Raw genomic sequence first — 12,927 nt, 5'->3', positions numbered from 1 at the left:
TTTTTCCCTTTATTCTCTTTAGTATCAATTAATTATGAAATGCATTGTCATCTCATCATAAAAAACAAAACAACCTTAGGTTTGATGATGATGGAGATTCATAAAACCAACAAGAAGGTGTCACCAAATGGCAAACAATAGCATACACAATGTGTGTGATCAGAGAAGGGGGGGAGGGGGGAGGGGGGAGCTATGATTAAAAGAAATTTTGGGAAAAGAGAGAGAAATTTTGCACAGGAAACAATACTTGGTTACAATGAATGATAGGTTTGTAATGTAATAATGTAATAGATCCTTTGAAGAGCTAAAACTTTTAGAAACACTTCCTCCACATGGCATTCTTTTTTGGGTGGGGTGGGGTGTTGATGTGTTCCTAGTTGGCTTAGTCTCATTTGTAGTTGTATTTGTATTTGTATTCGTATTTATATATGCCTGCCATGTTTGGTTCATCAAAATATTTTTGTGTGGGTTGAAGTAATATAGTCTCGAGCAAGTTTGATACTCTCAAAATATTTCTTATATTATTTAATTGTTATATATGTAAGTATTAATTATCATTAAATGAGAGATATTTTAGTATTTTTGTTAAATAATTTTTAATTTTTATTCACATGTGAATATTTTATTCACTTATTATTTTTACGGGCGCGCTACACATCCATGTAATCAAATTGGCCCAAGTCCAAATAGAGTCAGCGGATTAATGACGAGTGAAAACACGCGCTTGAAAACCCTTCGTTACTTCGCGCTCATTATAAAAAACATTACTTCTTCCTCAACACGAAACTGCTCATTCTCTTCGAATTTCTCTCAAAATCACTCAAACTTCGGTCACGTTCTTTGCAAAAACCACTACTGGAGAAGAATCGCGAGAAGATTTGGAAAGGTACAACCATAAATGAACGAAAACAACAACAAAGATTCGCCTTCCTCCTCTTCCTCATTCTCCTCCTTCACGTGTTTTCTCCTTATCTTCATTCTTTTGTTGTTATTGCTGCTGTATTTTTTTTTTGTCTTTTCCTCTTCTCTTCCTGGTGAAGAAGCAGCATAAGGTGAGGAGGAAGAGTTTTAAATTGTACAGAACAGAAATGAACCGAAATGGCCAACTCCACTGAACTGAATATCATTCATGTGCTGAATAAAACGTCATAAATATTTAATCATCAAGAAAAATATTTCTACATGCACAAGGACTCAATTGAACACACTAACAATCAAGTAAATCAAAATGTACAACTCCACTGAATCGAGCAACATTCATATGCTGAATAAAACGTCATAGACATTTAATAATCAAGAATAGCATTTTTTCATGCAAAAGAAGTCAACTGAACACATAACAATTAGTTGAACCGAAATGACAAACACTACTGAACCGAACACCAATCATGTGCTGAATAAAACGTGAAAAATATTCAATCAGTAAGAAAAATATTTCTGCATGCACAAAGACTCAACTGAATACATTAACAATCAAGTGAATCAAAATGAGCAACTCCACTTAACCGAGCAAAATGTTGGTGTTGTTGGTGATGATTATAACGAAAGAAGAAGGAGAAGAACCTACGTGCGCGAATTTAAAAGAAGAAGGAGGAGGAGAAATACTATTCTCGTTGATTGAAAGTTGATCACCATTTATTCACCACATGAACATTATTTGGTTCGGTGACCTTTGTGATTTGATTCACCAAATGAATGTTGTTCAGTTCGGTGACCTCCTTTTACTTTGTTCAGTGTTTAGGATTATTGTGATAGCATGCAGCAATCATTTCTTAGCTGTCACAACATAATAACCTCATTCAATTGATTTGAAGTTGAATCATTCATTATTTCTATTCAGAAGTGTAGATCGAAGAAGAAAACGAAGAAGAAGAACGACAGAGCTTATTACGTTGAATTTAATGCAGATCAATAATGAAGAATGCGAGCAGAGAAGAAAAATGCGAACAGAGGAGAACGACGAATTTTATTAGGTTGAAGAAGAAGAAGAACGTGAACAGAGAAGAAGAAGAAGAACAAAAACACGAGAAGAGAACAAGGTTTACGTTATATGAGGCGCGTGTATAACAAACGCATAAGGGGGTTGGAGAGGCACGTCTGATTGAAGTTACTTGAATAGCTTGGATGAAAAAATTATATAGATGTAGAGCTTTTCTGTTATTTTAAATATTTTTTGTTTCACAAGATGGTGAAATAGAGGTGTGTTACTTTACTGCTATGAGAATAAGAAATTGGAACTTCTGATTTTCTTGTTGACTAACGATGATATGCAGAAATCATATCCGCATATTTGTATTTAATTTTTTTTAAGAAAATTCAAATCGAATCATCCTATTTACATTTTTGAAAATTAAAAGCTTTTAAATATGAAATCGGACTCTCTAATTCAAGTTTTAGCAATCAAAAGTTTCACTCCACTAATTGAATTGTTCCTTTTCTAGTTTTACAAATTTTAAAAAATTCTAACCGTGAAATTGGTTGGTCTGAATTGAGACTCATTTTTTTTATATGAAGATTATATGTGTGTTATGCCTTGTTATAGAGCTTGAGTGTGTTAGACCGTGATGTGACGGCTACATTTTAAAATTTATGTAGAAGAAATAAGATTATCTGATTTTTTTGTTAGTGAAAATTGGTATACAAATCAGACGGTTCGATTTGTGTAAGGAAGAAATTTTCAAACTGCATGAAGTTATCGGACCATCCGCTTTTAGTATTATTTAATTTTTTTATCTCGTGATAGAGCAAATTGGATCGTCTGATTTGCCTTAAAAAATTATTTTAATGCTTAAATAGAAATTAGACCAACCAATTTGTATAACTATATATCTACAACTTGTATCCCAGTTGCCAGATCTCTCGTCTTCTTTTTCCCTCAGCTCTGGAGAACTCTCTTTCTCTCGTATTTTTCTGTGTTTCAAAAATTTTTTATGTGAAAAAAAAATGGGTGATAGAGTTGTGCTAAAAGTATATTATTATGGTAAGATTTTGTTACAAACATCCGATGAGTGAAATTTGTATGTGAAAATTTATTAGATATTGTTATTTCATTCACATTCTCACTTGAAGAACTAAAATATGTGATTTATAAGAAAATCGATTCTCAACTATCAAGAAGAATATCATGTATTTCATACAGGTATCCTATAATGGTATTTGGTAGATTTATTCAATTTCAAACCAAATATGTAACTGATGAAGTGAGCATACAAGAGATGTCTTCAATATATATTGAAAGTCACTCTTAGATGTCGTTCATTGAGTTGTATATTGAGTTTGAACAATCTGATGTCGACCGAAATATTGAATAGGAAGATTACAATAGTGACAGTGAGGAAGAGTTTGAAAGCAACTACGAGGTCGTTGGTCCAGATGGAGACGAATATCAAGCTGACGGCATTATAGAGGCAGAAGTAGCAGAAGTGGCAAATGCACTAGCAAACCAACATTCGTTTGAGGAGCCATTTTCATGCGCACATTGAATTTGAAGGCCATGCATGCAGCAGAATTTTCTAAATATATGAATGCAGGTATGTAATTTGGATATTTGTACGAGAGATTAGAATTTTGTTATTTTTTATATTATTGATCGATTAATTAATTATGTAATATGTGAAAATATAATTAATTAGTACTTATTTAGTTAAATTTAAGATAATAACCTTATGTATTTATTTATTTATTTTTTTATTTATTTGATTAAAATTGAGATAATTACTTTATTAGGAATAAATATAGGTATATATTTATATTAATTTAGTGAATATTTATTTTTTATGTGTATAAATTTAATATAAATTCATAATGATTTATTTATGATTTATAATTTATAGATAGATTTCACTTTTAATTTAACTTATTTAATATTTATTTAGTAAATATTTATTCCATGGTGTCGTTGTAGAGGAACTTCCTGTTGTGGCGGATGGTGAATTTGCTGTGGGAATGGAATTCAGTTCTAGAGAAGCTGTCATTATGGCGATGAAAGATTATACCATCCGCAAAGGTATAGACTACTGGGTGTATGAGTTGGAACCGTTGATATTTTATGCCAAGTGTACATTGGCTTATCAGGGTTAGTATAATTCGCAGAAAATACTGTTGGGTTATAAGGAGGTATAATGTGTTGAGTTAAGAAATTAACTAAATTAATTAATGATGACAAACATTATTTTTGGGCAAAATAAATAATTAGTGTTAAATGTTAATAAGTATATGTTGCTAATTATTTATTTCATGTTGCAGTCCAACTTCAATTTAAGCAGCCCAAATGGTATAATAATAATTTAGCAAGGCTGATGGGTAAATAAACAAACTCAGCCCAAAAGAAACAAAGCCAAAGGATCTGATGGGCCAACCGGGTTGCCTAATGGAAATTCAATCCAAACCCGTATCCATCTCACAAAGCTTCTTTTGTAAGATTGAAGTCTTCTCCCTCTTGAAGTGCAACGTTCCTCTACTTTCTGACCAAGTCAAATCAACTTCAGAAAAAGTAAGAAAGAGAGAGAACTTCTTCACTAAGCTAGAAAACAAAGAAGCAAGAAAGAGAGAGTTGAAACTTGAAGCACAGAAGCTAAACCAGAAATTCCAAACCAAATCAAGCTTAAGAAAGGTAATCCATCTCATCTTGCATGCATCAGATCTTCATCCCTTCTTCCCAACTCTCTGCTCTATCCGAAAATGGCATTCAAAGGAAAAGTTGATCTCTGTTCTTCACTGCTACAAATCCACGGTCACAAGAGATTCTTGGGGACCAAGTTGCATCTCTATGGTTCAGATTTGGTTGACCATTGGAAGACAATTTCGGTTACTGCTTCATGGCTTTCGGTCAAGTTGGAAAAGTCAGAAGCAAAGGTCCTACTTTGATGTTTGAGAAGAAAAAGTAAGCTTGTGGGTTGGTAAAGCTCAGTGCTCAAGGAGTTGACCTAGGAAGATGAACCCATCAACATGCAAGGAGATAAAAGAGGTTTGCTGTTCATTCAGAAACTAAGGAGAGAAAATCAGTGAATTGAGGTTTTGTTCTGAGAAGAGCTCTTTAAAGAAGTTCAACTAACTGGACAGTGTAACCTAATCAAAGGTGCATTCTGCCAGTATGAAGAACTGAATCAGAGGCTTGCTAATATGGTTTTTCGCATAGCACAGAGGCTGTTGATGAAGTCAATCTCCTTCATGATTTACTGATTGTAATATACTTTTCTAAGTTTATCTTTCTGTAATTTCTTGTGAGAAAAGACATTGTGAGAAAGCTCAAGAAAAAGCCATGAGTGGAAAAAGGCTGAGTGAAACACTTGAGAGAAAAGCCTAGAGTTATTTTCAGATTTCTTTAGGTTGGTTAAGTGTCTTGTATCTTGTACCTGTAAGGTATCCCTTTCTTAGTTGGGTTAGCACTAAGAGGTATAGTTAGGTATTAGCATAGCCAATGTCAAGTTAGGTTAGAACTTGAGTGTGAAAGGATTGGGTCAATCTTGTGTTATTGGTATATGTAATACTGTTAACTATAGTGAAATTCTTCCATAGTTGTGGAGGAGACTGGATGTAGGTTGCATAGCATAAGGCAACCAAACCAGGATACATGCTGGTGTTAGCTTTTCTCTTCTCTGCTGTGTTCTATTTTCTGATATTCATGAGACAAAAATAAATTGTCTCATAAATTTTCGCTGCTGAGTTCAAACAGAATCAAAACTGCAAATTTGTTTTAAAAGGGTAATAACAGCAACCAAAAAGGAAGGCATAGATTCAACCCCCTTCTCTAAGCCTACCACAACCTTCATAATGGTAATCACACTTATACCAAAGCCACCATTTCTCAGGACCATTTGAAGCTGGATTCCAACATAATTGCAGAAGCAATAAAGCCGTTGATAGATGCTGACCCCTCTATAAAGATGAAATTAATTATTGCGGAAGTACAAGTGAAGTTTAATTACATTATCAGTCATTGCAAAGCATGGTTGGCAAAGTAAAAGGCAGTGAAAAAAATTTTCGAAGGTTGGAAAGCATTATGTGAAACTTTGCCCATATGGTTTGAAGCCATGTGCACAAGGAGTCATCAACTGCCGTCCATTTTGAAACTATGCCCGTATATCAGGGCGATGACTTGGTTACTGATATCTGCGTATTACATCGAGTCTTCTGGAGTTATTACCCTTGTATTAGAGCATTCAAACATTGCAAATCACTTGTCCAGATAGATGGGACTCATTTGTATAGAAAATATAAGGGTTGTTTATATTGGTTGTAGTTTTACAGGATGGTAACAACAACATTGTGCATATTGCATTTGCGATTGTAGAGGGAGAGGCTTTGATGCGTGGCACTTTTTTCTTAGTAATTTGCGATAACATGTGGTGACTCGTGATTATGTAGGACTTATCTCTGACCGACACAACTCTATCAGTTCAACTATTGTCCGTAGTAACGGAGCTTGGTCATCTCCTAGAGCTTTTTACATGTTTTGCATAAGGGATATAGAGTTGACTTTTTTAGGAAGTTCAAGGCACTGAACTTGCAAAAGCTTATCGTCAACATAGGTACATATGAATATATTGAAGTTTGTTGTTGTTAGAGTTACCATTATTTTGAATCTCATTTACATGTGGTCTTTGTACTTGTCTCTTTTATATCGCAGGATATTCGAGGACAGTATGCTAATAAGAGATGTGTTATCAACATTTACGAGAAAGGGGTGAGGCTTACACTAACTGGTTAAACCGAATCTCACGTGAACAGTATGCATTGGCATTGGATGGTAGTTACTGATGGGGTCATATGACCATGAATCTAGTGGAGTGCATCAATTCGATCTTGAAGGGTGTGTGCAATCTACCTGTGACTGCACTTGTAAAGACAACATTTTACCTGTTTGCAACAGAAAAAGTTGGGGGTGGCCAGGAATCAGTGCAAGAAACGATAGATGGATCCAAGCCCAAGTCAGTAAAAGTATTAGTGGACCATCGACCTCCTTGCAGTCGAAACGAGATGTCCTACAAAGAGATCTGTACAAGTGCGCTAGGCATGCCGATCCCCAGTTAAATTCACCGATACTGGTAAAGTCGCACAGCAAAGACAAAAATTTCCAATGCACCACTGCTCCAGACTTGTCTCCAAACAGGATCGTCCCAAATAATAACATGATGTAGCACTTTACATACCTCTGAATCCCAATTTCATCATTCAAGACTAAACAATCTTTCAGATTTCGTAGCCACATCAACTTTATGAAACTTCCTCTGCAATCGACCTTCCTAGGTGCAACCCCAAACTGATTCAAGCATTCAGCCTCTAAGGTATCGAAACTACTTACGGTCGCTCCTGTCACTGGAAGACCATTAATTGGAAGACTAAGAATTATAGCCACATCTTCCAATGTGACGGTACACTCACCAAATGGAAGGTGAAATGTATGCGTATCAGAGTTCCATCTTTCAATTAGTGCGTTAACTAATGCTCCCTGACACTGAATTACTCCAATATGAAAATGTGATAAAAATCAGTCTCATGTATATACCCCTCCACAATAGGATTGCACGGATCCAATGGCAGTAAGTGGTTACACGTCAACATCCGTGAACTCTACAAAGCGTAGTCAAATTTCACATCAAACAAAGATATCCATAAAAACTTAATGAGTAAACTACTATTTCTATCCATGAAAGTTAAAAACGCTCACATATCTACCCATAAAAGTTGAAAATTAACATTTGTACCCATGAAAAATTGGCTTTTACAAGCAAAACTATCAAAAACTCTAAATAAATAAATAAAATTTCTAAATTACCCTTTAATCCTACCACTACAGTAGCACTCACCCTGCATTCACCCACTAACACCTCAATTTTTTTTTTTAAATTCAATGACGTCAAATTCTTCAATTTCAACAATAACCACAAAAGATTCAGAATTTTTTGAAAACAAAAAGAATGAAAACATTCATCAAATTTAGGGACAAAGAGACGAGCGAGATACAGAGAGAAGTAAAGGCAGCAAAGTCCATGCTTCGCCACTGCTATCGCCGGAGAAGGTTGTCTCCTTGAGAGACGCTGCTATTGCTAGACCTGATGACCTTTCTTGTTATCTTTCATAACAAAGGAAGAGTCATGGTAGAGTATGAAGAAGGTAGTTGCAGCAGCAACGACGTAGGGAGGGGAGCAGCTCGGCAGCGGCCTCCTTTAGTCGTGACGGAAACCACTATGGGAGCATCTATGTCGTTGCCATCTCCTCATGATATTTAGCCTACAGAGTCATGGTAGAGCATAGAGAAGGTGGTTGCAACAGCAGAAACGTAGGGAAGAGAGTAGCTCGGCAGCGGCCTCCTTCAGGCGTGACGGAAACCACCGCGGGAGCACCTCTGTCATTGCCATCTCCTCGCGATCTTCAGCCCCCTTTTGTATTCTGTTTCCATTTCTCTCTTCTCTCTCTCTCTCTCTCTCTCTCTCTCTCTCTCACACACACACACACACACACACATCAGGTTCAACACCTCTACCTCAATTCCTCGTCAACCCACGACGGCGACAGTGGTGGCAGTGGCTTTCTGTGCCTTCGCCTCTTCCTTCCCTTTCATTTTTCGATTTTTCTCCTTCCTCTGAGTAAATGTTTGGAAAACAAATTAGGATAAAAGGTTTTAGTTTTGGGTGAGTTGTGACACAAGGAGAGAGTTATAGATAAAGAATTGAAGAGAACGAGACTCACTAAGGAAAGTTTGAAAATTTTATTTTATTATTTTGGGTTTGAATAATTTTGCTTACAAAAACTAATCTTTCATGGGTACAAATAGTAATTTCTATCTTTTATAGATAAATATGTCAGTATTTTCAACTTTCACAAATAGAAATAGTAGTTCACTCAAACTTAATTATAATAAATATATTAATTATATATACTATATGTCTAACCATAATTAGTTAACTAATAAAATTAAAAACTAACTAATTATATAACTAGAAATATTAAAAAACTATCTTAACAACTCTAATATCACTATAATAGATTTGTTATTATTAATAAGTAACTTATTAAAATAATTTCAAATTTAGTGTTAATAACTATTATTAACTATTAATAACTAATCTAAATTTAATTATTCCTTAAGGTAACATTTGGTTAGTGTTCATGTCTAATAAAGATATAGACACAATAATACATATATATTGTTTGGTTAGTTAAGACAAAAAATATTTTAGAATACAGATAGACACAGCTATACACAAATATACAAATTTTGCATACCAGCTTGAAGGTAAGCCACAAAGACATAGTATATAAGATATATAAATTATTTTTATTTTTATCCCTTGTTATCCAGAGATTCAGATCCTTCTTCCTTCTTTCTCATCTTGTTCCCTCCCTCCATGCATGATGTACTCTCCTTCTTTCTTCCCTCTCTATTCCTTTGTGTTATCTCCTCTCTCCTCCTTCCTTTTTCGGCCGCCACTCCTTATGTCTCTCTTCTTCACTTTCACAGATCTTAGTTTATCTTGTTTGTTGTCGGTCACGACGTGCCGCCATTGTTGCTTGTTCGATGATGCAACTGTGAGTACTACTGGGTTCATCTTCTTTGCTTGTCACGATGTGCCACTATATGTCCCTCTCTCGTTGCCTTTTTTTTCTTTTTTGTCACTTTGCACTATGCAATCCATCTTAAATTTTGCCTCACTATTGATCTGTCCTTTTTTTATTTTTTTTTTCTATTTATTAAAAACAAAATGATACTTTTGCCTTCCTCTTTACTCCCAATTGTGATTGTTGTGAAATTATTTAACTATTTTTGTTAATTGATTTTTGGTAGTATGTGTAATGATGAATTCATGGTGGTAGAGGAGGTAATTATTAGCATTAGTGGTAAATGGTTTTTTTTTTTTCTAAAAAAGTATATTATAGGATTAATATAGACTTTTTACAATTTTTATTATATCTTATTCAATTTTTACCAAACACAATAAAATATATATATATATATATATATATATATATATATATATATATATATATATATATATATATTTATATCTATGTCTTTAATGTTTATATTTCTGTATCTATGTCTTAACTTATTGATAAACCAAACGCTACTTAACAGCACTAGTACGTACATGCACCAATAATATATATTAATTACTTAACTACTCTTATTATAATGATAACAATAATTATTATATCCAAAAATTTAAACACTTATTTATAATACAATAAATATATTAATTAAATATCTAACAATAATTAATCAACTAATAAAATCTAAAAATATCTAAAAATATTAAAAATTATCTAAATAATTCTAATATCACTATAATAATATTTAACACTAAATTTATTAAAAATAATAAATAATTTATTAAAAATACCAAATTTAGTGTTAATTATTATTAATTAACTAAATAAATTTATCAATTATTGCTTAGCAAATAGCGGCGGTTCACCGTAAATAAATTTCCGTATAAAAATAGCGGCGGTTGATGATTGTCGCAAACATGCATGGAAAATTACTCTTGGATGATATAGCGGCGGTTTATCGACGCAAAATTTCTGATTTGCGGCGGTTATGCCAGCGGTTGCTGGAAACCGCCGCAAAATGTGATTCCCGCGCCTTTATGCACTGCGGATATTGTTTCGCTGGCAACCTGTCTAGCGGCGGTTTGAAACCGCCGCAATTTGGCATTAAAACCGCCGCTATTCTCCTCATGTCCTGTAGTGATATATATTAACTACTCTTATTATAATGATAACAATAAGTATTATATCCAAAAATTTTAAAATATAATTTAAATACCGTAAATATATTAATAAATTATCTAACAATTTATTACTTACTAATCAAATATCTAACAATAAATAACTAATTATTAAAATACCTAACTAATATCTATATTCATAATAACAATTAACATATTTAAAATTTATTTTACAAAAAATTCACATGACACTAACTAACAAATGATATATTTTCTAACAACAATAAGTAACATCATTCATTAACTAACTAAACAAATACATCTTTAACAATTTTCTATATCACCTTGTTAACAATATTTTAACTATCATTTAATTATTGTTATTGTAAATAATATTAATCTCTAGTGTTATTTCTATTATTTTTATTAAATTAAAAAATTAAATAATAATAACTTACATAATTAGAATAAATAAGATAATTAACAACATGAAATTTTCCACAATCAACTTCTCTAATTTTTTGTCTTTTTGGTATTGTTATTTGTTTGAAGCTGAGATGGGTGGGTGGAGTTTAAACACTGATGAAGAACAATTGAATATGAGAAAAAAAAATAAATTGGAGAGAGAGAGAGAGATCATGTGGAGTGGAGGCAGCTGCATGGATGACACAAGGAAGGTGGTACGCAAATTGGACCGATCAATTTCTTCTGTCTTTACGTCACAGATGCATCAAACACTGTGCTCTCCAATAACGGTGCAATGCACCATTGTCACTCCCATTTCTAAATTAAAACGTGCCGAATTGAGAAGAATTAATATATGTATATAACACAAAATTTATGAAAACATTGGGAATACACAAAATGATATACAATATAGAAAAAGATTAGCCTATTTGATAATAAGCTACTACTTATGAAAGTTCTAAATGCTGACAAATATACTTACGAAACCACAAAATTGATGATGTATCCATAAAAGATCGGTTTCCTCTGAAGACCGTTTTTCTAGTAGCAACAACAACAAAAATCTCACCATCACTCTTCAAAGCTATGGCTAATTCTCTCAATTTACCTTTTTTGGACCGACACGCGACGCCAATGCCATAACTCATACTTGCGAGGACTACTTCGAGAACAGCTTCTTGCGTTGTGTCTAGGTCCTTCACAGACCTAGGTGGTTCTAATGCTGGTATAGCGAGATGCTGTGGAGCTTGGTTTACGGGGACGGGAGATTTAAGATGACCCCAGATAGAATTCAGATGACGAATGGTAGTGAGGCGTTGACATATGTTATTGGGAAGGGAGAGGATGAGGAGCGAGTCGCTGTTGCTTCCACTGTGAAGAGGCTGGCAAGGGAGGACGCTGAGGTTAGAGTGAAGCTTCCAATTCACTTTCCTAACTTTAGGGGCGCCTAGTAAAATAGGAAGAAACCCATCTAGGCAGCGCGATGGAAGAGAGGAGTCAAACCACCGAGGTATGCTATTACAGTAAGGAATCAAACTCACCTTAGCGCCGTATAAAGGCAATGAAAAATCGAACCCACCTTGACTTTAAAATTATTGTTGAAACTTTTTCTTTTCCTGAAAAAAAAAATCTATATTTTTTAGTTTTTTTTTTATTATTTGGTTATGGGTGGATTTTGATTTTTTTTCATGTACTATGATTGAAGAATAAAAAAAGAAGATGAGTGTGCGACTGCAATTAGAAATGAAGAGGGAGAAGGTGTTAGTGATTGGGGTTGAGGGTGGCTATAGTGTGGATGGTTGGGATTGACAGCGGTGACAAAGATGAAGGTAATGGCTGGTAATTGCTAGAAAAAAAAATAATATATTGATTTTAGGAGGGAGAGAGAGAGAGAGAAAGAAAAAATGATGGTAATAGTGATGAATTTGGATAGTTTTGTTGTACAGAATAATTGATCTTTCATAATACAATGTCAATATCATTGTCTTGTGAGTATATTTGTTAGCGTTTAAAATTTTTGTGAGTATAAGTGGTATTTTTTTTTTTTCATAGTCTTTTTCAACCTAACAGACTAAAGACTAATCCATCAACTTTTTTTGGTAGAGTATGATATGTCAAGGATCAGATCAAGATACAACCTGCACAAGGCCCGACTCGACAGAATCTAACCCTTTGGTAGCTTCCATTCCAGGTGACTCTATGCTCCTTTTTTTTTTTCGGACTGGACCCTATGCTCTTGACTAGGTATCCGTCATCAACGCCTCTGCCCACAGGGTAGCTGAGATACCCG

This window comes from Arachis stenosperma, chromosome 8 (genome assembly GCF_014773155.1).
Source record: "Arachis stenosperma cultivar V10309 chromosome 8, arast.V10309.gnm1.PFL2, whole genome shotgun sequence".
Classification (NCBI taxonomy): Eukaryota; Viridiplantae; Streptophyta; class Magnoliopsida; order Fabales; family Fabaceae; genus Arachis; species Arachis stenosperma.
This window is presented reverse-complemented; position numbering follows the sequence as displayed.